We start from the raw sequence: 26,284 nt of genomic DNA, 5'->3' as shown, positions 1-26,284 counted from the left end.
AACTCCTGCACATGCCATCCAATGGCTGAAAAGAATCTTATTAGGTCTGATCAAATATGTACTTTTACTATTTAGGCACAAAATTGGTCCATTACATGAGTATAGATGAGTGAGAAAGGTATATGACCAAAGGCCAAAGAGGATCTCTGGAGAGCTAAAGGGGTGCTGTGGAGAAACATGGAAGATGGCAGCATCCTAGGACTTCCCAATAACAGGATCCTGGACCTGTCATTGCTGCATGGTGAATGCACACCATTAACCTGTGCCATAGTAAGATGTGCATACTTGCTGACTATGCCAGAAGCTTACCAACGGGTATAGTTTCACTTTAAACAACACCATTAATGATTTAATAATTATCCATAAAACTGAATTGCCAACCACAATACAGATATGGTAATGCATTGCTTTATAGCTCAAAAACACCCAATATAATCATTTGTATTCTGTTGATGAAAATATTATCTGCCTTTAAAAGTAAAAAAAAAATTGCCAAGAACTTAGTATTGTTTTAATGTAGAGAGGTCCTACCTTAAATCCCAGTCAAACCATCCATCAATTAAAGGTATGGTATAGGGAAAGTAATTATGCCTAAGGGGTATGAAAATGTTACCCTTTTCCCGATGTTTTTAAACACTCTCTGATATTGAATGTGCTTACAGCCATATAACTGTATATCTAAGAACTAAGGCAGTCTTGGTCCTGACCTTTAGTTTTGAGAGATGTGTGATGTCTGCAATGTGCTGATCCGTGTTTTGCTTGCTGGAAGAGATTAGGAATGAAGCAAAGCCCTTCCTCTTTAATGTGGCAACCTTCGCTAAGTCACCATGAAGAATAAGACATGGTAGATCAGCAACAGGGAAAGATGAGCTACAGGTAGACAACAGGTAATGCCAGAGACTAGTCTTTTGCCTGCTGTTTCTCAGCATAATTTCCAGGGTTTAGTTACCTATCAAACCCTAATAATAAAACTCCAACATTTAGACAACCCCTTGTTTGCTGGGATACTCTGCACAAGACCAATTCACCTTGTACAGAAAGGTACCAGCAAAGGAATCCCAGGGCTAGAATCTGTCATCTGGCCTATCTGTCAAATCTGGAAGATGTATGTTTCTTGGTTTATAGGAAAAACAAATCCTTTCTGAACGCAGAAACTGTATCCTCTGTTTTCACATAACAATGATTTGCAGAGAAGTTGTTTTTTCCAGTTATTAATCAATTGCACGTGAAAGAAAATATCTACGCTGAAACAAAAACCCAAAATGCTGACACATCCAAAGAGACAAATAAAATATGAGGAGGAAGCTGACACAGACCTGCACAGATACTGTTTCAAGTGCATGCTGTATATAGCAACCACCACGTTTATAGTGTATTGATTTGCTGGTATGTTATCTATGTGCACAGGAGCCATGACTGTTTGTCTTAGTCACATGGATATTGCAATGCTTTTACTGGCATTTATATTTATCTGCGTTTCTTGGCTGAAATACTAGATGAAGATACCATACAGACGTGTAAACAGAAACCCATTAAAGTCAGAAAAAAACATATATATAATAGCAGCTTCATAACCATGGAGGTAAATTTTTTTGAGCTAATATTCCAAGATCATATATGACAGTTACACAATAACATAATTTAGGATCTCCTGTCAACATAATCGTATCTGCCAAAAAAACAGCCTGATCATTTAATTTCATCCTAAAAGTGATATAATTGGTATTGATAGAATAAATAGTCACTATATTATCTTTATAAAAAACATAACTGTAAAAATGCCTTATGATAGTACCATAAGTGATAAAAGACCAATTCGATCAACAATTGCTCATACTTAACACACATTAAAACAGCTGCTTACTGATAGCCAAGAGTTACAATCATAATTTACTCCATTATCATCAGTAATATTGAATATTGTGCTGGTCTTTAAAGTTCACTTGGAACAACATGCTAACACCCACGTGCAACCAAGTGCTCGCCTACAGGACATTTATTTAAAACAAAGAACAGCTGTCAAATGAATTACCAAGCTGCCAGTGATATCCAGAAATGGGTCTGAATAGTTGGTGTAAATGATGAGAATTTTGAATGGAAAATCTGCACTGCTAGGATTTTTTCATGGGAAAGCTTGTTAAATGTAAGAGAGATGAAAAGTAGTGTAACATGGCAAAACTCCATGCAGTGTAGAGGAGACGGGAGAAAACAGACAAGCTCTGGCATTAGATTACTAAGAAGCTGGCACAGAGAACTCACCAGTGTTGATGCTTTCCACAAGTGTGCTGGATACTTGCCGTGTACTAGCAGTGCATCCGTCAGAGCTGCCTGGCTTGGCTGCCTACAATAGATCCCTGCATATGTTCCCTGCGTGATTGCTCACTGCAGCTTCTCCCATGACTCCATCACCCAGGAATGGCACTGACACATCCGCCTCCTCTTACCGGAAAAAAAGAGGAAACACCGTTGTCAGGTGTTTTCTTTAACAAGCTCAAGAGCTACGACAAAAAGAGACCAAGAAAGTAATTGCTACGACAAAGTCAGCAGCTCACAAAGAGGAGGCAGAGAGCAGCTACGCTACAGCATCTGCCTGCGTCCAAACACTGATACGCTGTGTGCAATTTAAAGCTCCAGGAAGTAGAGGTTACCAAAGGAATTAAATTTGATTTCTTCTGAGCACTGAAAGTGGAGGTTACCAAAGGAATAGCATTTGATTTCTTCCCAAGCGCTGCTGACTTATTGCTTACTATAAGAATTGATCAGCAAAAAAGAACCTTGTCCATCCATAACATGTCGAAGCCTGTGAACGAGGATAAAAGCATCCAGAAGGACTGGCTTTTCACTTGTAGAGTACTTTTAATTGAGTTCAGAGGTCAAGTATTGCTAGTTTCATTACAGAAGCAGCAAGATTAGTATAGATGTGGAAATGACTTCAGGAATTCTCCTTTGATTTCTTTTTCTAACGTCACATAAGAGGATGGAGAAAACTGAGCAGTTTACAAGCCGGGCAGGAAATTCCTGAAAAATGTTTGAACAATACCTTCAGCTTTAAATGAAGTCTTTATGCAGAGGCAGTGAACAGCTATCTGCAAACAAAGCATGTATCATGCTAATAGCGCTGTTTAATTATGGCCGCCCAGTTATGATTTAATACCAGCTGGAGACTTTGTGGTAGAAGAAACTAGGATCGGTGAAGAATACCTCTTCATTTCAAAGTTCATATACTGAATGAACACACATGCTGAAAAATATCTGTAACTATCATAGAAGTTACTTCTTTTTGTCCACAGAAAGGGCAACAGTATTATACCTTTACACAAGAATTTAGGAATGTCACTTTACTTGTGTCACATTCTTCTAAGTTAATATAAAATCTCATCTGGGTCATATGTTTCATATCTTTACAAGTGCCCTGATTTGTGTGCAAAGATTAAATATACAAACACATGAAATGATCAACTGATAACAGGTTAGGAAAAGATTGTATATCTTTGGGCAATAGGTACAGATAACTCCTGTCTGACCAATCTAGGAGGTAAAGCCAACATTCAAAATGAATATTTCTGGCTAATATTTATTGTCAAATTTAAATGAAATTATTTTTTGTCCTTGCTGTGAAAACAACAGGTTTTGTTTATTGCTGGCGACCTCACTTTAATTTATCCTCCACTTATCAATTAACCTGTAAACACAAGATAGCATACCCAGTACTTTTTAGTATGGAAGAGCATGTAATTGACTTATGATAAAATGATTGGTGGATATGGATAAAGAAGGAAGGTCTGTTGTCTTGTAGTAATCCTCATTTATTTATTAGCATCTCAGCTCCCCTGCTCCTCCTTCCAGCGGTTGTGAACTACTAGAAAATGATTTTCCACAATGCTAGGAAATCTTCATGACATACACTGAATACATCCTGTCACTGAAATCCTCTACCCATTGGATATCCCAGCCTGTCCCTCATTGCATTATCAAATATTTTGTTGTTTAAACATTTTATTAAAGGAAACAGGATGCACAGTTTACTATAGGACCAAGGTTGTGTAAACTGTACTTTACATCCTATACGGTATAAATTACATCTGTCATCTACAGCAGTGTTTTTCAACTTTTTTGAGCCACGGCACATTTTTTTACATTGAAAAAATCCTGCGGCACACCACAAATCAAAAATGTTACAAAATGACACTCTGTAGCTAATTCTTTTGTCTCTAAGAATGAACAAGAAAACTGTTACCTACTGCCACCCACTGACATGGAAGAGTATTACATTACTCTGCCAGTCACTACAGCACAGACACTCGACAATGGTAATTAGATAATTTCCCACGGTACACCTAAAGATCCCTCATGGCACACTAGTGTGCCGCGGCACAGTGGTTGAAAATCACTGATCTACAGCACAGTTTACAATTCTCCAATAACTATTACTTGTTAAAAGTATGTAAACACAATATAAAAATAAAGAAGACCATACTTGTTTATCTATTGCCTTATAGCAATCAATTTAGAAACAACATTCCAAGCATTTTTTTAATGACTACTAAATAGTATGTAAATCATCACCATCGTATGTGAGACAAATGCAAAAAAAAAAAAGAAAAAAAAAGACCTCTCACACAATATAATTTATGGCCTCCAAACACTGACTTTACAAACATGCAAAGCAAATACATACTGATTTAGTGCAGATGGCCAAGTCATAAAATATATATATATCTGGTAAATGTGAAATTTGCCAGTCATATTCTGTTGCTTTCAATCCAACCAGCAGGTATAACATTATTTTACCTTTAATCAATGAACAGGATGTGCCTAATTAATTGATGGCTTAGTAATAGTTTTTTTTCACATAAAAAGATATATTGAGTCCTAAAACAATCGTTATCTGCTGTGCTTTCCATTTGGATTAGCCACAGAGTTTAAGGTTAGATCAAGAGATCCCACGTAGCTGGCTGCTCTGCCACTTGCACTGCAGCACTCATTCAATCTCTATTGAGCTGCTATGGGTAGACATTAATTGTAGCATTTCCCCTGAGGTAGCTGTTCACTGGTATGTGGAAGTGGTAACCACACCCCAACCTCACCACCAATCGGTGGTGCCAAGGTTTTTGTATATATATATATATATATATATATATATATATATATATATATATATAGAAAATAAATAATAAAATAGGGAAAATAAGGAAAACAAATAATGCTATAAGACAGCAGTTCAAAAAATGTAAGTATTTGAAGTAGTTATATAACAATTGTATATAACAATTGAATGTGCCTTTTTAGCCTGTACCCCCTCTACCCTGTACTTCCCTTTCTATTATGGCCGCTTCCCCTCTTCTTGTACTCTATCTCCACCATGTACCCCTTTTCTGATTTTGGTTGTAATATGACATCATATCGTCATTGCTGGTGAGCATTAACATCAGTGATTCACTTCTGGAAAAACCCTTTCTGTTGCAGAATAAATCACATTGTATTGAAAACATTTTGCCAAGAAAGAAAATGTGTTACTTCAACAAATTTAAACAATAACAACCAATAAGAATTAACACTGTAGAAATTGAGTCAATATCAGATGGATTCTGATTACTTCCTATCAAGTACTGAGCATAATATAAATTCTAAAGACTTTATTGATTGTGGAAAATTACAAGTCTGCCTGAATTTCTAAAACCACACATATATCTACATCATTATTTAAATAGCCTTACATTTTATCATAAAAGCAGACACACTGCGCTCTCAGGATCTTCTTTAAAAGATTCTTTAAAAGTTGTTGTGCACTATTTACAAAAATGCAGTTCCTAATTTTTTATAGAAAATATAATTACTATACCCCTGATCCTGCAGCGACATTACCCTCTTCGCTGCAGGATCAGGGGTATAGTAATTATATTTTCTATAAAAAATTAGGAACTGCATTTTTGTAAATAGTGCACAACAACTTTTTGTAACCCAGCTGTTGTAGCTCAGCATGGCAAGTGAGGGTAGTAGGATCTCTGGTTGGCATCAATGGCAGAGGCACCTCTTACAATGGCCCAGTATGATAAACTAAAGCTGCGTACACACTTCCAATTTTTATAGTGGAAATGAACGACGAACGAACGACGAACGATCGATTGGGCAAAAATCGTTTGTAAAAAAAGTAACCAACGACGCCGACGAACGAGGATAGTCGTTGGAAATGAACGACCGGACCGGCGGATCGGATTGGACGACGATCGTTGACCATCTATCGTGTGTACGGTAGTTCATTGATCGTCCATGGTCTGAGCATGCGCGGTGAACGAACATTCGCTCACTTCCTGTGGTGCACGTCACTTCCTGTATCGTTCAAACGATCGCATCTATCGTGTGTACAATATCTGCGAACGATCGTGTCGTTATCTGTATGTACAGGATCCGTGCTTTACGATCGTTCGCGGATATCGTGCAGGATCGTTCGTCGTTCGTTTACCAACGATAATAATTGGAAGTGTGTACGTAGCTTAAGTCCTGCACACTTCTCCCAACGCCGTCAACCTCACTATCCACTCAGATGCTTGGTCTCTTGGCTGTAATTAGGAATTAATTTAGGGTCAGTGCCCTTCAATTAGCCAGGTAACCTGCTGGTCTTGTTTTCTTTTTAGCTTCTGATTGATTTGTTATTTACTTGTTAATTGCTAACACTATCGTTATGTTTTAGTCCAATAAACTATTGATCAGAACAGAACTGAGCTAGCTTACTAACAGAAGTTCATTTATTAGGTGGGTAATTCATTGACAAAATGTGGGTAATCAGAAATATTAAACAAAATAACATATCAATATAAAGTTAACTATATATAAAATATATATAGTTGGATCAAACATGGCGTGCTTGTCCATGGCACCCAATGATCTTCAAGTAGGGCAGTAACATCCAATAAATTGAGTCTAGTTAGGATCACTGGCAAATTAGAAGGCTTTCCATTTTAGAAACACCAAATTGATAATGTATCATAATTTTTTTAAAATTTTATTTTAAAAAATCTCTGTTTTTAGTAAAACAGGTAGGATTTGAATTTGTTTTAGAAAAGCATGTATTTAAAACACAAATCAACTGGTGTGGTTTTTAGATGACTATAGAAAAGCCCAAGTTTTTATTTCTATAGTACATGGATTTCAACAACAGAGGAAATATAACATGAGGTACAACTGTTAGCACTATGGTTAATTCAAGAGCCCATGGAGCATCTCTGGGTAACAGCCTGTTGCCTTTGTTTACAGTTAATTTAAGATCTCATTTATTGTGTTGGTAATAACCATCTGGGAATGTCTGATGTAAATTGTCTGCGCACTATGAGCAATGGCTGTTGAAAAGAATCTTCCTATGATAATTTGTACAAACCTCAACTCGTTACTATTACATTGACTGCAAATAGAAGCTGTGGGAACCCCATTACTAAGGATTTATGCATTTTTTTTCATATACACATATACAACAGCTGCAGTAAAAATACCAGAGGAAGCACACAAATATTGTAAATCTTGTTTTAAACAGCAAGAGATATTACAAATTTGCCTGGTGTTGCTTTACACCTAATTTTATTATTATTATTCATAAACAGGATTCATATAGCGCCAACATATAACACAGCACTGTACATTAAATACAGAGCACTTACTTTTTTACAGACTTTTTTAAACCTTACAGAAGTAAACATTTTTTATTGGTAGTCTATTTTTCATGGCAAAGTGACCATGAATCTTCTGACTGAAAGCTCTGCATGATTTCATGGTGTGATGAAGCATGTACCGTGCATGTGTGTGAGAACAATATCATTCCCACCCCGCCTATAAAGATGGCTGAGGACACCAAAGCCAGATGTAGACCAGGTGAAGAAGACAGTGGGAGGGTTTTGAACATTATGGCAAAGCCCTGGGCTCCAGCAGAGGAGTGACGACACTGATGATTCCCCTTCTTTGTGGAAGATGTGTTTAAATGATTATATATATTAATATACAGTAATATTATTATCTAGTATTTATTTAATGCTGACATATATCACAGCGCTTTACAAAGTCCATAGTCATGTCACTAACTGTCCCTCGATGGGGCCCACAATCTTGTCTCCCTACCATAGTCATATGTCATTATCACAGGCTAAAGTCAATTTGGGGGAAGCCAATTAATCTAACTGCATGTTTTTGGAATGTGGGAGGAAACTGGAGTACCCGGAGGAAACCCACGCAAACACGGGGAAAACCTGCAAAATATATATTCTTGTAGCTGCTATATAAATCATTATACACATACTGCATGAGGTGTTCTCATCATATTACAACCACCATTAAACTGCACTTGGTACCCAAAAGGTCCACTATCTCATTTATTATAAATATCACATGTGAAAACATCGCCTCAGTCCTTTTCTTAAATGGTCCAAATCATACAATACGGAGGAGCAACAAAACAACTTGCCAACAAACACACTGTATTTATGCCAAGGCTAAATAAAATACTTAATGTTCTAGCTTGTTGTTCTTTTTACTTTTGCTAAAAGCAGGCAAGTACAAAACAGCTGAAGCATGTTTTCATGAGGGGAAAAGTTATCATACAAATAGAACATTGTGTACCATCTGCTTTTGTTGAATGACAGCAAACGATGCCCATTCATAGCTCCAAACTGTTCTTAATTTAGAAGGGCTGTCCCTCTTTCCTGAGTCACCACTTGTTTTGATAAGCATTCAGGAATATATACATCAATGAACAAAATGTATTATTTACTATCAAACATGTTTTACAGCACTAAAACTTTCATCCAACCTCTAAATTACTTTCATTATCATGTTAGTTGTTGGCCTTGAATATACCTTTAAGCATCAGAGAAAATGCAGAGACTATAGGATACATTTGCAAAGTTGTTTGGAAAACCTAGTAAAATTTATACAGGTAATGTGTTTTGAAAGTACATTACCCTTTGAAGGTTTTGAGTAAGACTTATTCTTTTTGTTTCCAACCATCCAAACCTTTTTGATATAAAGTGGTAAAGACAAACAGTTTTGTACTGTTGGTGGGCAAACAGGGAGCTAACAGGTAGCTTGTTCCACCCACACACAAGAAAATTAGTCTATGTGAATTGACCTATTTTTCAGTAAAATAACAAATTATGTAAAAAAACAACTCAAAAACAATAATGAATGTTAAAGGAATAGAATGTGAGGAAACCAGCAATGGTATGAACACAACCTTGGCACAATGTTCTTCAAGATATTTCCTCTTTGTTTTTTCTTTGATATGTATCTAGACATCATAAAAAACTTTGTATGAAAGATAGGATATGACTCTTTCATGCTATATCCTCTGAATGCAGGTAAAATGTGACAATAGAAGATTTGAAAGACAGGATATTATGGTATTATGAATGACAGGAAATGTTTCATTGTACTTTTTTTTTTTCTATTACTGTTATTATTCTGAAGATGTTTTAGGTATATATTTGTATTATTATCATTTGGTGTTTATGAAAGTTTTGGAGATATTTTCATCCTAGTGTGAAAGTGTAATTTAGACCCCACAGTAATATATAAATAATTAAGGTGGTGGTTTGACCACACACATGGCTAACTCCATCCTAATCAATAGAGAGAAACACAAAACTAAGGAGAAGAAGTACATACCATTGCCTTTGACAGTAATTGGGTGGCCTGACCGCTCACTTATGCATATAGGAAAATAACTAAAAACAAAGAACCGTCTTTTTTTGGCCAGTGGCAAAATACACAAAATAAATTATATTCAACAGTGCCTTGCCCCATGTGATGGGAGGTAAAGGCCAATGTCTAGACAATAGCTTTACTTCCTACCCATGTATGGTATGGGAAGAGTTGAAGTACGCGTATTTTCGGTTTCTAACCCAACACGTTTTGCTCTTTGGGCTTCTTCAGGGTATTAGCGCAGCCGTAAAGCAGAGCTAATGAAAAGGCGATGTAAGAAATATATGGTTAGATATGTCTATAGTCCTAATATTCAATTTATATGTATGGAAAAATGTTGCTTTAAAACCTTAGACCTTAAAGTGAGTGATGAAAAAAATGAGTAAACGGAATTGGATGATTCCCACAGATAATTGGCAGTCTATTAAATAAGGAATTACATTTGTTAATCACTTTATTAACAAATTATAGTTGTTATTTTTGTATCTGCCTTGTTTTATTTATCTGCAGAATAAAGCTCATCCTTTGGAGCTGCAGATGAATGTAACTGTAGAGGGTGTTGGGGGAGAAGACCCCAGTGTGGATGAGCTTTAAGACTACAGATTAGTAGTTAAGCACACCAAGAGAAACAAGAACATTCCACATAACACTGTGTGCTTTTTAATGTATTTATTATGTGAGAGCATTATGGGTGGCTCTATCATGTCTTTCATTAAAGTGCATATATACAATATATACTATATAAACTAAGAAGAAGGCCCTTTAGTGAAACTAAAATATAATTGCATGCAAAATAAATAATACATCTGTCCTGAATCCATCAACCAAAATGTATTACTATCTAATTTTACTTTACCTTTTTTATTTCATTTTTTTTTAGAATTTGACTTTTAGATACTGCCATCTAGTGGTTCTTGTTGTGTCATCAGCTACAAAATTATAAAACATTAATTATATAAAAAAAAAAAATTATAAAAATTATATAAAAAAAAAACAAAAACAAAAAAAAAAAAAACAAGAAAACTGATGCTTACCTGTCAAATCTATATCAAAATGCATTGTTATATTGGTAAATGCTTTAGCTGTAAAGATAGTCTGGCTGCATTAGGATTTATCTATGCCATAATGGCATTTCCCTATTCATGAAAGCAATTCCTCAATGTTCAGCATTCTTTTTTTCACAATGTCATTTATTTAAAAACTGAACTGTAACTCCCACGACTTTCTTTTTTGATCCTGCCTGGACTGAGACAGTTTGATTACCCACAAGGATTAATAATGTTGTCTATGATTGTGTTGATTAATCTCTTATTCCCAGTACAATGATAACAGAATGTTTCACATCTCAGTTTTTAATGTAAGTAGAATTTCAGGGACATTGGTTCCTAGGTAGGATCATGCTAAATTCTTTCCGGGGGGAGAAAAAGTTGGTTTAGCTTGTTCATGGATTCAAAAATGGTGCCCCAGGAAAGCTAGAAGCTAAAGCTACGTACACACGGCAGATTTTTATCGCCCGATAATCGGCATCGGCCAATTATCGGGCGAAAATCTTCCGTGTGTACAGTCGGTGTCGTCCATCGTCCGGACGACCGACCTGCCGGATCCACGGACGATGGACGACAGCCGATCGTAATGAAAGGGAAGGGGAGAGCGCGCAGCAGGGTGCCGCTCCGTCGCTCTCCCCCCTCCCCTCTCCATAGAGCATGAACGGTGCTGTATGTACAGCATCGTTCATGCATCTTGCAGCCCCTTGTCGTTGGAAAGGATCGTGAAAGATCCTTTCCAACGACAAAAATTGCAAGTGTGTACGCAGCTTTAGTCTCCTGTATTCCTTTAATTGACATTGATAAGGACTGCAATTGATAGAGTGAAGTGACCCCATTTGCATTGTTTGTAAGAGCATGGCTCATTAATACCAAATGCCCACAAGTTAAATCTTCCTTAAAAGTACCAACCGGGTACACAGCTTTGACCAGTTATGGTATTTTCCCTTGTCCCTTTAGCTTTGACCATTTGTCCCATATTCATGTCAATGGGGCCCAGGTTGTAACTGGGTCCCAACAGACAACAACTGGGCCCTAGACTTTTACCTAGGTTGGTGGATAATCAGGCTCTGTTTCAGATTAAGACACTGCTCTGACTTTTACAGTAGGGCCAGAGTTACATTGCTATGTCTTCAAAATGTTTTAGACAGAAGCTGGAGGATGGGACTCACTTTTAGGCAATCCAAAACAAATAAAACAACTTGCAGTATAGATCCAGTTTCCGGCTGCAGATTTTTTTTAAAATATGTCTTCAAATATGTTTGCATTTAATTTCTGCAACATAAAGCTCCAGGCTCCATTTAGCAAAAGGTTACATAACCTGTGACTGGCAATTTGGTAATGTGTTCAGCAGGGACTCAGAACACTGATGTACAGGTAGTGCTTTTCAATCAATATCTTTCATAAAACCTCAGTAAATACTGCATGGTCCTTATGTAAACTACTGCATGGTCCTTATGTATTTGGCTAGAGAAACTGATATTCAGAAAGAGCCGGTCAATTGGTGTGAATGGCTAAACACCAATACTTTTTTTATGAAAACTAAAAACTTTACTACTTCCAAGCTTTGAGTTTAATGCAGTGAGACAATGAGAAAATTGCCCAACCTAATTAAAGAACTAATTTGTAGAAGAAATAAAACTGAAAAAAGTTAAACCAACCAACATACTTTTTAATATGGTAAAGTAAAAGAATATTTTTAACACACAAAAAATCATCATTTTTACTTTTACCTCCATTTTTGCTATTGCCTAGGAGGAAATGAAGCTAAAAGAAATTGAACTTCATCTGAAATCAAGCTGTTCAATTTCTTCCTCCTCTGTCTTCAAAAGTAATAAAATGCCATATAAATATTAAACAGAGGCAGTCAGCCGGAGGAGTGCGGGCAGGGAGTACGTTGTGCTGCAGAGTAGGCAAAGGCACACAGAGAGGAAAGGTACTGATGGCAAGATCTAGCATGTTATTACAATTCTACATTAGAAATGTATTACAAGGCCCCATAATTGTATTATATAAAAATCACTAATCTCCTGGTTATAATCATTAAATCACTAAGCTGTTTTGTATGGCTTTCGCACTTTTCAAGTAAATACATTTAGCTTTATAAAACTGGGAGCAGCATAACTTTCAGACTTTGTTCATGAAATTAAATGCCTGGCTTTTGCCTAATGCATAATTCGCTAATTTCCTTACCTGTTCAGGTCAGACTGCACTAGTTTCTACCTAGAAAATTGGCAACTTTCAAAGGTTTATGTAATGTAAGCATGCATATTTATTAAGGCAGGACAAAGGGTAGTGGAGGCCTGCAACATGCACTGGATCACAGTAACCAGATTTTAACCTACCCCCAATAGGGTATGATTTCTGTGTGATTGGCGTTTATTGAGGATATGTCAATTCTTGACTGTTTTTAGTTAAAGCAATTCTTCTAGCGACCCAGAATCTAAGCCTGCCATGACTAATGAGCTCATATTTTTGTCATTATTCTTTTATTAGCATGCTTCATGGCCAACTGCCTCAATGTACTACTTCTCCATCACTGCTTACATTTCAGAATATTAAATCTAATCTTTAAATACATTATAATAAAAACAGAGTTGCATTAATTTGTATCGTTTTTTTCTTCCTGATGTTCACCAATAATAGACAGATTATGACCTCAAAGGTATAGGGGCAGGTAATCTTTATTAATCTGTCTCTCAAATTATTACTAGAACAATAACTTCAGGGAGCATAACTACAAATCATGGGACCCATAAAAACTTTGATGGGGCTCCCCTCCCTGCATGTACCCAAACCCTATACCCTTCCTTTACCCAATGGCCAGGGAACCCATTGAAACTGCAAGGGAGCCAGGCCCAAGCGGGGCTAAAATTCCTGTTGTCCCTCCTAAGGAAGCCAAGCTACTGTAATGCTCAGAAAGTAATTTTGGGATTCCCCTTCCCCCATGCAGAGCAGTGCAGCTACTACACTTTTTACTACAATACACATACTAAATTATAGTACACATTTAATCCATCGCTGTTCAACTTCACATGGACAAGAAGGGCCAGAGTAACAACAGCCTCCCTGTGGCCCTCCTAACACTGCCAGAGCTGCTCATCCTTATATTTATACCTATGATACCTGTCAAAAGTTTACTATATGTACCTACAGTTTTAAAGTAATCTACCATGATCCATCAACCCATTAGCTGCATTATCAAGCCCCAAACCTACAAAAAATAGAACCACGGGTGAATCAGCTGACATGCAATGAGCCCAGTGCCAAAATGTAAAACATTTTTAATGTACACCTAACTGGTACTGATATCCTGGACACAGCAGTCCAGACACAAAAAGTGGGAAGCTCATTATTTGTATGCCAGTGGCATCAAAATTGTTCTTTGCAGTTATTCTGCTAACTGCAAAAAATAAAAAATGATGTGAAAATCTAACATCTAAATAATGTAGCTAACTGGAAAAAAAATAAAACAGAATGCAACTGACAGCCTCAAACCAAGCAGAGGCTCTCCGATCTAAAACTCTGTAGTTTCACTTTAATTACTATATTAAAAAAGGAAAATACAACTGTGAGATATTTCAAAACCAAAACAGCCTTTCTAAAGCAGTATTTAAAAGGGACTGTTACTGACACAACTAGAAAATAATTTAACAGATAGAAATCATCCTGTTTGTAAACTATGAAGATCATGCTATGGAGTCAACTAGAGCATATACCAGGGGCATGGAACTCCAATATAAATAAATTCTTTCTAGATAGGGGCCTCACATGAAGTATAGCTTATCTATGTTTATATAGCTACAGATGGGAAATGGATGTATCTGACAACTGTCTCTATGGTAATGATTTGATAATGATTCAGGAACAAGATAAAGGACTTGCAATATTAATTTATGATTGTACTTTTAGTATAGTTTTCTTTAAATGCAGGTCCCCATCCCTAAATAAAACTCCTAAGTGTACTATTTTCCTGATTATTACCAACCAATTATTTTGCTGTAGAGCCCGTTGGGTACTGCACTTTTCCAGATAGTATCTAGTATCTTTCCAGATTATTTGCCATACATTAGATTTATAATTCATTCTTTTGTGAGGACTGTCATTGTAGATCCCAAGGATTGATAGTGATTACATAGGAGTGAATGAAAAATCTACTGTGCAGGTCCTCGCAGGGAGACTTTCTGTGCAGAGGCTGTGCACTAATCAGTGACCCCACAGTAAAGATCTCTATGGACCATGGTTAGCAGAATGCTGGGAGACTTAAGCTGCGTACACACTTCCAATTTTTGTCGTTGGAAAGGATCTTTCACGATCCTTTCCAACGACAAGAGGCTGCAAGATGCATGAACGATGCTGTACATACAGCACCGTTCATGCTCTATGGAGAGGGGAGGGGGAGAGCGACGGAGCGGCACCCTGCTGCGCGCTCTCCCCTTCCCTTTCATTACGATCGGCTGCTGTCCATTGTCCGTGGATCCGGCAGGTCGGTCATCCGGACAATGGACGACACCGACTGTACACACGGCAGATTTTTGGCTTCGGCCAATTATCGGGCGATAAAAATCTGACGTGTGTACGTAGCTTTAGGAATGGGAGATCTATATATTATAAGTAAGTACAATAAAGGAATAGTCATCTTTTAAGCACAACATCCAATGAACAAATTGAAGTTTATCACAAGCCAAAACCTCATTGATAGAGAAAGATTCTAAAGTCAATCTTTAGTTACAGTACAGTCCAAAAACTGTTATCATAAATTACATGCAGACACCCTTCCTTGCATTGGATTTCTAGAGAACCCTGAAACCCAGGCAGCTTTATTATAGCACCCACACAGACCTTTACACAGCTCAGAGAGCCCATAGCCATGTCAATAACTGTCCCCCAAAGCTCACAATCTATTGTCCCTATCATAATCATATATCATTAACATTAGGCCAATGTTTTGGGGAGAGACAGTAAAACTACCAATATGTTTTTAGGCTGGGGGAAACCCCACCACACTGCCACAGATATAGCCCAATAAATGTAAAAATAAAGCACACTTAGAACATAAAGCTTGAAAATATCCACAACTAATGACCTATAACTCACAGGGTATGTGAAACTCAATTTAGGAAATAAGATAAATAATCACAAAAATAGGAAATAAGATAAACAGTCACAAACAAATTACTCCTATTAAAGTACAGCAATACAATTAGGCAACATGCAAACCTGTGTAACATTATGCCATACAAAAGCAGAAAGGGTCTCAGCAACTTAAACTACCAGATACTGGGGGCCAAAAAGCTCAGTTTACAAAATCATAACACATGCAATATTATAATAAGTGTTTGTTTTGTTTAAAAATAAGCTTTTAACAAAATCACAAATCAGATACAGTTATTAAACGTGCGTGTGTTGGGGGGCATTTAATAATTCTGCTGCACATACTAAAGGGGAGCCTTGGGACAAATTGTGTGACAGTTCTGCTATTGGTTACAGCTGTATTAATAAATTCCCCCTTCGGATGCTCCAAATTTACACTTTGACAGAAGAAAAACTGACCCTGGCCACTTAATTGTGTGTTAGAGTGAAATCCTGTCTTATCTTTAGTGATAAATCTGTCTTGTCTCCTTTGATAAATCTTTTTCAGACTGTGCAGTTTCCAGAATTCCAGGTGCAGGTCACAAATACACAGTTAACTGTTGCATAGATTTTTTTGTTACCTGATTTGTGTCTATGTTGCTATTTTGCTTATGTCCTCCATAGTTTTTACTGAAGACGTGTTTTAGTGTATTTTTAACCTATTTTAATTGTACAAGTCAACTGATAAAGATCTCATCGAAGACTCATAGCTTGCTTGACCTGCACCACAGGTAAATGCATTTGCAAATGTTGCTTTTTTATTTGCAGTGGTGGTGCAGTTATTCTTCCAGAGGTGCAAAAGCAACCATGTACAAACAATTGCACAAAATTGTCCCCAAAAGCTCCCATACAGATGAATGGAAGCAGTTAGGGGTGCAGTTTAAAGCAAGTTTGAAAAAAGTCTTATATGTTAATTTCATAGAGAAAAAAATTGATACTGTCCTGTAAACTAACATAAATAACAAGCATAATGTTGTCAATATAATTCACATTGCCTTGTAGGGACAGTATTCCACAATGAGTAACAATCAGCTCAAAGGATTTTGCTGAAACACTCTCAGTCAAGTCAATGTTGTACCATAGACTGCAAAGCGGATACCAGGTACATATATATGTTTTTTTTTATATGCTGGAAGTTCAGCTTTAAATATAAATACCTTGTACTGAAATGAGCTATGCATCATTTTCCTATATCCTATGTATATTCCTATGTATATTTCCTACATGCTGTCATAACTACTTTTACAGATTTACTTAAAATATCCATACAGTGATACTTAAGACTGAGATAACTCCAATAAAAATAAGGAAATGTCACACGAAAGGAGCACGATGTACAGAGAGCGTACGAAAGACCATGGAACAGTGACTGCTAGACTATAAATGTTTGGCTCCAGTTAAAGGGATGCATGAGCCTATAAGGCAGCCAAGATAATATAAGCCATAAATAATGTATGTTGCAAAGTCCGCTTAACCAGTCAAATGTTTGTTATTAAAAAATTTAGACTCATAAAAACGTAAGGTTATGACCGTTTGTAACAAAAATCATAATAACAGTAATACAATATAAATAGGAATATCAATGCAGTGTGGGAAATTCAGTCTCCTTACAACTGTCTGCATTCTATATTTTCCACACTGTAAGAATTTTTTTAATTCTTTCTCTAGCTTTCACATTTTAGATTTCGTTGTTTAACCCTCTAAGTGAATATACCATTATAGGGATATGTTTCTATTTATTTTTTTGCATTATTTGAATATTATAGGACCTACAGAAAACCTTTAATCATAACAATCAAATATATCTGTCTTTCCCACCTCTTAAGGTTTTTTTTTGGCAGGGTCCTCTCCTCCTCTTGTGTCATTGATTGTATTTGTCTGTCATTTGCAACCCCTATTTAACGTACAGCACTTCATAATATGTAGGCGCTATAAAAAATACAGTTTAATAATATCAATTGCATACTCTTCTGCATAGTCTCAAAATTCAGCAAATTTCCACCAATTCATTTTCAATGCCACTCCTGCACTAAAGAAAGGCAGCCATTCTATACTGTAATTGCCTAAGGGTCTTTAGGATCTTTAGGACAGTATTTTGGTTTTACAGCTGAACACAATTTAACATGTGATCTAACAATGAATTTAAGAATATTCTCAGAAGTTAGTAAGAAGTACACAGGAATTCTGTCAGGAAAGTGATTTTTCCGTAGGGAAGAAAACAGCATATTATATGATAAAAATGATATACATATAGATACAAGCACAAAATTACCAGTCTGCATTTATTGTGATATTATATCACCAACTCTCCCCATAGGCTGCTATGTTTTTCTGCAGATTTTACTTTTTTCCATAGACTGTGTCTCCCACTTTCTATTCCCAATAACTGTTACAATTGCAAAGGAAATGCCTAAATGCATTGTACACAACTCAGTATAATTTATGCCCCATCAGCTCATATCTATATTTTATGGCTCTGAGTGAATTACTAGCTCTAGCTCCTGGCCTTTTAAAATGACTTGCAGTATATCTTGTGAACTTTGTAGAATTTCTGTAAGGATCAGCACTGTAAAACGATAAGAGACAAAGCCAATGTCCTAATTTGCATACAATGGTTTTTTTTATATAGAAGATAAACAGTCCTGGCTTCTTTTACAATGTACACTTAAAGGGAAGTTCCAGTTACAACTTTTTTATTTAGTTTTGCAGAGAGTAAAGAGCAGTTATTGTATTTCTGATGTGAAGATTTCTGTTCACTACACAGGAAATTAAGGAAATCTTACTAACATGAACAAAAACCATATAAATCTGAAAGAGGTTTTAGGTCCTATAAGAATAAAACAACTTACTATAGTTTGGGAAAACTATTGCCTTCTCCATATCAGACACAAATGACTCCATATTACACACCCCTCACTATGTGAGTGTACGAAACTAGGTGGCACATATATAACATTATCAGTTCTATGGTATATTGCACACAAACATACACACTCATCTTTATTTGGGACCATTCTACTATTGTTGACAAAGTAGAACTGTTAAAAGTTTCATATTAGGGTGTGAATAGACAAGGAAGATTTTGATATTGGGGAAACTTCTAACCATCTCTGTCTCTATGACACATACAAAGCAAGAAGATCCCATTAGCAAGAACACACAATGCAGTACAACAAATCCTCCACACTGACAGACATAAATCTTACATAGAAAGCTTACAGAGTTACTATTCTATTTGTAAATGTACTTTTATTGCTGTCTAAAAAATTCTCACTATTACCTGTCCCAGAGATACAGAAAGAAATTAAGTGAAATCTCCCAAGTGGCAACATCTATAAAGACCTGGCAGGATTTCAGTTCTTCTCTACTTTAACTAGAAAAAAGTTTTGGACATAGTATACTATAAATATAAGCCAACAAATGCTATGCATTGATCACAATCAGGGTGCTTTAGCATCCATTGTATTGGGGTATCAATTCATTTGAATGTGATGCCAACACATCTTGTCACCTGACCCTTGATGGTGCACACAATGCAGCACAGATATGTTTGGATGCCATTTAAAATAAAAATTACTACATAGCACTATTGCCTGCAGGGGTGTAGTACCACGCATTGCAGTAGCACACACAATAATGGAAAAATGACGATGGCCTAGCTGTGTATGGGGAAAAAAAAACAGTGGCAAGCATGACAATGGAAAAGGGTAAAGGATAGAAATACATTAATATTCAGTAATCTGGAAAGTCACACTGAAGTGGGAATTCTACATACTTCTTCCAGGGCAGTGATTTAGTAAGTATTGAAGCCAAGGATCAGTATGACATTGAGGGGACATGTATTTTTGGAAAAGCAACAGACTTTTAAAATTATGCAAGACTCGAGAAGATAAGACTATTAGGGGAGAACCTGAGTGATCCAGCAAACCTGAAATTAGTTAAAATTACTTGCTATTAGTTGGCATTTTTTTAAACCGTGGACCAAATCTATTCCATGTTTGTTGAATCACCCAGGTTCACACATAATATTCAATGTTTTCCAGTCTTGGAGAGCTTTGAAAAATCAGGCCCTATACTTCCTTATCAAGAGTTATTTGTGAACCTAATACATTTTACTGAAGATAGAAGAATAAAATTAAATGAGTTATTTTATGTGCTGCAAGCTATATCTATCATCACAGGGAAGCCAAGAAAATTATTTAAGCTATGTATCTAACAGCAATATTAATGAAAAACAAACACAACATGTCTGCTGGCAATGTAGTGTTATTATCCTTCCATTTCTAAATATGTTTTGCCAGAAATCAAACCACGTTTCTCATCATTCATATTTACATTTTGAAGAAGCATTCAGACAGCATTACTGTGTTGATTTAGATGTGGTGTCAGTTATTGTATGATTCTTGTACACTGATAAATACAAGGATGTCAAGAAGCGTGGTTACTGAAATAGAAATAAATATTAGGATCCCATTGGGATTGGTTCACACCAGCAGAATTGCCAATTAGCCTTGGCCTTTGGTTTCAGTTCACACCAATGCACTGCACGGTGTGAACCTAAAAATAATAGGAAAAGTTGCATTTTTGCTTAACATGTATCACAGTGTGCTGCAGAACATTTAAATAAAGTTGATCTTCCATACAAACTGAGGATTTGCTATTGTTCCAGTCCCAACAATGTTTTATTTGTTTAATATATCAGTAGGATTAAAAAATACTGCTATCTGTCCCAGGTTTTAGCAGGTGTGGGTAACATAACGATTAACTCAAATTTTCAAGTCTTTATTTTTACATTTATCAGTGGACTGGGAGAGCAGGGACTGCCATGTATAAAGGATCTTCTTCAAAAGTGAGAAAAAGGAATTCAATACACAACAGCATCAGCAAACACCTTGGGAGTTTACTGGATACACAATAGGTAGTAAAGTTAAATATCTCAAAAGTAGGGGTAAGTCCTCTTAGTAAAAGGAGTAGGGGTCCCTGTGGGAGAATTTTCCATCTTTTCATATTCTGGACTGAAGAACTAGAGGGGATTTTTTGCTTATTAAATGATTATTAAATTTAGCTTGAGATGAAGATTTACGGACTTCAGCAAAATGTATGTCCAACCAGATCTTTTTATAAAATTGGATTGAATGGGGAGGGATTCAGCAACTTCAGCATACAGGAAACGAGAAAGAATGTCTATTAGGGACCTACCCATCCTCCTCTCTTTTGGAGTTGACTCATTGAAAAATCTCTCCTAGTCCCAAATAAAAGTAAAACATGAAAAGGTCTTTGGTTTTATATAAAATTTTTAGAATTTTATTTGCCTCCCTATACTGTAATATCACTGAATAACAATCTTTGTGTATTGAAGTGTAAAATGTAAATCTAATGAAAAATGATAATATTGAAATTAAATATAAATGGAATGAATTATTGATATTTAGGAAAATATGAAAAATGTATTTTGCCATAATTGAAGTATGGTGTATGTACAATTGATTTGCTTTTCCGTGAATATTATGCTTAGTCAATTACAGTGCCCATGCTGTGATAATCATCCGATCATTTTTGTCTGTACCTAATAGAATAAACATGATATTCATTTTGAAGGTGAGCAGAAATCAATAGAGAATTGACTAGGACTGCATTATTGTATTCATACAAAAATATATAGTATTATGCACGATAATATCCAAAGTATTCAAGCCTTGTCTTTTCAGATCAGAAATCTGTATTACAGATAAAAGCTGTTTAAATCAGCCCTTTTCATTTTTGAAATAATTTTCATGTTTCAAAAAACTCTTGCTAAATTGGTATATATATTAGAAAACATACTGAGAAATAGAAGAACAGAGAATGTCATGTTTAAAATATTATTAGTTTAACCCAAATATAATCCACAGGTAGCATTTGGATCTTTGTAGTCTTGGGCAATGACTCCTCTTTATTAAGATACTTCATGCAATATAGGGCAAGTCTTCAAATGTTCTTCTCTTCATTACAATACTTGTAGAATTCTAGAATTCTAGAAGAATTTCATTACAGAACAACACATTTTCATAACTAATAAATAATGGCCACATGGATCCTGTAAGGCCCCTTTCACATTTGCTGTCAAAAGCCTTGTAATAGCCAATCAACTTCCCCTTATTGAACTACTGTGTGGAACGCCTCTGACAACAGATTTGTTGTGTGGTTGAGTGAAGTTGGGTGCAGTTGAGGTGTGAGTAACTTCATGACCAGAGGACACTTGTTGCTTTCAAGAATTGCACCACCATCCACTGCAGTCGGGTGCAAACAAATGCATTGCCAACTGCTCATCATTAGTTGAATAGGAAGGGTTGGGAGTGTAGTTGTGCCTTTGGTAGAATGCTGCAGTCAACTGTAAGTCTGAAATGAACCTAAGAGTTTCATGGTCCAATGCTAGGCTAATACACCATATATAACAGATATTAGTTATATAAACTAATGATAGCTTAAATAAAAATGATAATAAAAACAAAAGTGTTAACATTAGGCAATTCCAGTGTCTGGTAAATGAAAATAATAAAGCTTTTTTGGCTTCAAATATATATCAATCTCTAGGGGGCACACTGCAGGTTTTTACATCTTGAATTGTATAACAGAGAAGTCAGTTTACCAATATAATCACAATCACACATGAATGCACATTCCATACAATTTCAGATCAGCTTGTATTTTAAACTTTGTGACTTTTATTAGGATTGCTGGTTAGTCGTTTGTTAAAGCACAATCATTCATAATACAGCAATCATTATGTGGGAGTACAGCGCTAAATAACACATTATAGGAGAATAACTGAAAACCATGTGAAAATGTCTGCACTTGTTTTTTTGGCAATTTAGCTAACAACACTCTTTCAATAAGGCATCATTCATATTAACTGTAATAGCAGCTTTCTAGAAAATATGTGCACATGCCTGATTAAACCAGAACTGCAGAATAACGCAGCTCGCCCTTTGCTAAATATTCTCTCAGAAAGCTGACTGCATCAATCGTATATTCAAGCAGCAGAGGATGGGTGTGTGGGCACGCATGCGGTCATTACATACTAAGGGATAATCTGAACATACATTTTAGGGATTGGAACATTAAGCAAAAGCTGCTACCATATAGATAAATACCCATGAAAGTAAAGACATGGACAAAATATTTAGAGAAGTGTTTAACTATCCAAAGGAAAAACTTTGTATATCTCTCCATCCAGTCCTAAGTTTTATACAACTGTAGACCTGACTTTTTTATTACACAGAAACAAACAAGAAGAAAAGTCATACTTCAGATCTTTTGTGATCTTTTCAGATCTTCCTGTCTACTTCAGGGGTGTCAAATTCTGACCCGAGGGCCAAATCTGGCCCACAGCTTCCTTTTTCTTAGCCCACAAAGGAATCCTAAATATGAACTGCAGCTGGCCTGCCGCTACATTGAAATAGTGCTGCTACTGAAATTTCTGGCATCACTCGCATCTTTAGACCAGCGGGCTCTCTACCTGTGCGTGGCCCCGCATTAGACTGTTATATAGACACAAGTAATGCCGGGAATTTTAGTAGCAGCGCTATTTCAATGAAGACGGAGTTACAGCCCCTCATTGGCCACGTCTGGCATTTCCAGCACTCCCCCTCAGTCATACTTTTCCTTGCTACTCCAAGGAATAGACTTGAATGGTTGGATTTTTAAAGAAGAATTTTGTTATTATTATTGTTAGCCTGTGCAAAAAGGTTACCATTGAAATTTAACCCTGAAGGCTACAAATAGAGAAAGAAAGATTTTTTCGTAAATAAAAAAAAAAAAAACATTCCTATGCCTCTTTCTCTATTATAAGTTTGTTCCAGATTGAATGTAAAGCAAAACCTTTTTGTTTCCATATGAAAAGTATTTATATCTAATTAGAAGTAAAAACCTCCTTAATTTGTTCAATAAATTTCAAGGTTAGTCCGCAACTTTGTCTAAGTTTTTAATTTTGACCCTCTGTGTATTTGACACCCCTGGTCTACTTTATTACTGCTAGTCCAGCATTAGATTTGTAATGTACTCAGGATGCCTGCTTAGAACCAGCTAGAATAATAATGATACAGCTAATAAAGATTTAAAGTGTGTCTATTTATTGTATGGTTGAGATGAGTCCTGTGAGTTCTAGCACCCAATGCTTTGGGTTGTTAGGGATGTATATCAAGCAAGGGAGTATTAGAATCTTCAGTCTGGACTTTTACTAATAACTTTATCACTTAGGCAGTGTACATATATTCAATTTTTGTTGGTGAAAACAATCTTGATCATTTTTAAGTACGAAATAGTGACAGACGCATGAATGAGCTCTGTACACACATTACATATCAGTTATATAGAGAGGGGAGGGGGGAAGAATGAGTGAGCAGCACCCCACTGTGCTCTTCTCCATTTACTTGTATTACAGTTTTTCCCCATTTTCAACAGTTTCTGATGCAGCCACCACATGCGGTCATATATAAAGAGATATCCAATAATAAACTCCACTGAGGATCAATGTATTTATTATATAAATAAATATAAAGGCATATGTTGGGATCCTGTTATTTTTACTGCTTTGTTTTTATCAGCAAAGTAAAGAACCAAGGTTGTTTCTAATTACAATAAATGGGCAAACCTTTTGTGAACAAGGTCCTCTCCTCCTCCTGTGTCATTGTTTTTATCTGTCTGACATCTGCAACCCCTAGTTAGAGTAAAGGTGCGTACACACTTCCAATTTTTATCGTTCCAATCGAACGACGAACGATCGATTGGGCAAAAAATCGTTCGTAAAAAAGTAACCAACGACGCCGACGAACGAGGAAAGTCGCTGGAAACGAACGACCGGACCGGCGGATCGGATTGGACGACGATCATTGAACATCGTTCGTGTGTACGGTCGTTCGTTGATCGTTCATGCTCTGAGCATGCGTAATGAACGAACGTTCGTTCACTTTCCTGTCGTGCACATAGTTCCTCTATCGCTCAAACGATCGTATCTATTGTGTGTACAATATCTACGAACGATCGTGTTGTTATCTCTATGTGCAGGATCGGTGCTATACGATCGTTCGTAGATATCGTGCAGGATCGTTCGTCGTTCGTTTTCCAACGATAATAATTGCAAGTGTGTACGTAGCTTTAGAGATTGAATTGTTCTACTTAACACCAGTGGAAAGAATTGGGACTCTGTGTGAATCATGTCTTTATATTTGACATCAGTACCTAAAAGCTGAATGAGCACAGAATCCCTTGAATACACTACAAATGGTGTGGATTAGTAGAGGATAATACAACCACGCAGGGTGGGTGACAACATATAAAAGGGTGGTCGTCAGGTGTCCACTAACCTATAACCATATAGTATATATTGATATCATATTCAAAAAGCTTTTCATTTATAGTTTTATTTAGCTATTATTTCAATAATACATTTTGCCTGCATACCTTTACCTTATCTCTTCTTTTACATGTTTAAAACTAATCTGACAAGTCATATACAAAAATAAAATGCATTATGCTTTATCATGCCATCTTCTACCAACTAGTTGCAAATAACTCATGTGAGTTGACTCAGAATGTCTTCTTTGTGTAATGATCCAAGACCCAACAGTTTCTACGGGCCTTAGGAAAGAATGATTTGTAATTTTTATTGAACTGCTGTGATCCTGGGAGATTTAGGACATTTGGCAGCAAATGTTGCATGGTGCAATTTTGTTAAAAAAGTAGGTAAAGGTAAATAATATTATGTATGCTGCTTCAACTTCTAAAACATAGGTGTTTTAAAAGGAGGAATGCCCTTTCATTTTTAATATGTATGTAATATTTAAATTTATTTTTGATTGTGACAAGTTTCATCAGGACGGTACATGTCCAGTATACATACAGGAATGTATTTTATATGAAAGAGAGATAGTGTCCGAACAAACGTCTTTTCCATTGCAGTGAAGACGATGAATATGTTTTTTTATGAGAGCTATAATTTTTTTTTAAGAATGTTACTCTTGCCAATATTTTTTTTTTACGTTTGTCTGGGATTGATATAGTATATAGTGGTTTTGTTTTCATAGCATGTTCCTATTGGGAAGGATAATTTTTCATTGCTTGAGGAAAAATAATCAAGGGAAACTTTTATTTCTTAGTTCCAAGGCAGTCCAATATTTTTAAAACTTGACTAATGAAGTCTTATTATTTTATTTAAAGTGCATGGTCTTACAGAGGTTTAGGTAAAGCATCATATTGCATTCTGGTTACAAGAGATTATTCTATTTTGAAGTGTGCAAAGTGTACATTCAATGCTGAAAATACTTTGCACACTCAAGTATGTGCAATGGAGCCAACACCTTCACAGCTCCTTAATAAATGTTTTTGCCCTATCTTATAATCTCTATATAAAAAAACCCCCCAGAAAATCTACTACAGCAGGGGTG

The 26,284-nt window shown here is 36.1% G+C and overlaps 1 protein-coding gene across 3 annotated transcripts in view; it reads right to left on the bottom strand.

The window, feature by feature from the left end:
- The window catches only part of ARHGAP24 (Rho GTPase activating protein 24), a 413,470-nt gene that overhangs the window by 90,567 nt on the left and 296,619 nt on the right, over nt 1-26,284 (bottom strand). Inside the window, exon 1 of one of the 3 annotated variants that reach the window (XM_072405452.1) lies at nt 2,260-2,661. The exons of the other annotated variants lie outside the window; for them this stretch is intronic. The gene's annotated coding sequence lies outside the window, so the exon portion shown is untranslated. Of the gene's footprint in view, nt 1-2,259; nt 2,662-26,284 lie in introns of those variants that run through there. 3 annotated transcript variants of the gene reach the window in all.

This window comes from Pyxicephalus adspersus, chromosome 3 (assembly GCF_032062135.1).
Source record: "Pyxicephalus adspersus chromosome 3, UCB_Pads_2.0, whole genome shotgun sequence".
Taxonomy (NCBI): Eukaryota; Metazoa; Chordata; class Amphibia; order Anura; family Pyxicephalidae; genus Pyxicephalus; species Pyxicephalus adspersus.
This window is presented reverse-complemented; position numbering and strand designations above follow the sequence as displayed.